The 851-nt window shown below is 41.0% G+C and overlaps 1 non-coding gene across 1 annotated transcript; it reads right to left on the bottom strand.

Annotated features, from left to right (window-relative positions):
* Positions 1 to 530: 530 nt before the first annotated feature.
* LOC148567081 (small nucleolar RNA R71) lies at positions 531 to 638 on the bottom strand. The gene has a single exon (XR_015881790.1). It is a non-coding gene; the product is annotated as a small nucleolar RNA R71 (small nucleolar RNA).
* Positions 639 to 851: the final 213 nt, after the last annotated feature.

Here is an 851-nt window from a genome sequence, read left to right as displayed (position 1 = left end):
ATGAGCAGGAACAAGGATAAAAAATTCTTGTTGAAGCTGATCCTGAACCTGAAAGGACTCTGAAGAGGAAGCTAAGGGAAGCTAAAGCACAACTCTTTGGAAAAAATCTGACTGAAAATTTCGAAAAAGAAGGAGACATGACCGAAAATAATAACAATGCAAGGAAGATGCTTGGTGACTTTACTGCACCTAATTCTAATTTACATGGAAGAAGCATCTCAATCCCTGCCATTGGAGCAAACAATTTTGAGCTGAAACCTCAATTAGTTTCTCTGATGCAACAAAATTGCAAGTTTTATGGACTTCCATCAGAAGATCCCTTTCAGTTCTTAACTGAATTCTTGCAGATCTGTAATATTGTTAAGACCAATGGGGTTGATCCCGAGGTCTACAGGCTTATGCTTTTCCCATTTTCTGTAAGAGACAGAGCTAGAATATGGTTGGACTCTCAACCTAAAGACAGCCCGAACTCTTGGGATAAGCTGGTCACGGCTTTCTTAGCCAAGTTCTTTCCTCCTCAAAAGCTTAGCAAGCTTAGAGTGGATGTTCAAACCTTCAAACAGAAAGAAGGTGAATCCCTCTATGAAGCTTGGGAGAGATACAAGGAACTGACCAAAAAGTGTCCTTCTGACATGCTTTCAGAATGGACCATCCTGGATATATTCTATGATGGTCTGTCTGAACTATCAAAGATGTCACTGGACCATTCTGCAGGTGGATCCATTCACCTAAAGAAAATGCCTGCAGAAGCTCAGGAACTCATTGACATGGTTGCAAATAACCAGTTCATGTACACTTCTGAAAGGAATCCTGTGAGTAATGGGACACCTCAGAGGAAGGGAGTTCTTGAA

The sequence above is a fragment of the Arachis ipaensis genome, chromosome B4, assembly GCF_059453495.1.
Source record: "Arachis ipaensis isolate K30076 ecotype BB chromosome B4, ASM5945349v1, whole genome shotgun sequence".
Classification (NCBI taxonomy): Eukaryota; Viridiplantae; Streptophyta; class Magnoliopsida; order Fabales; family Fabaceae; genus Arachis; species Arachis ipaensis.
This window is presented reverse-complemented; position numbering and strand designations above follow the sequence as displayed.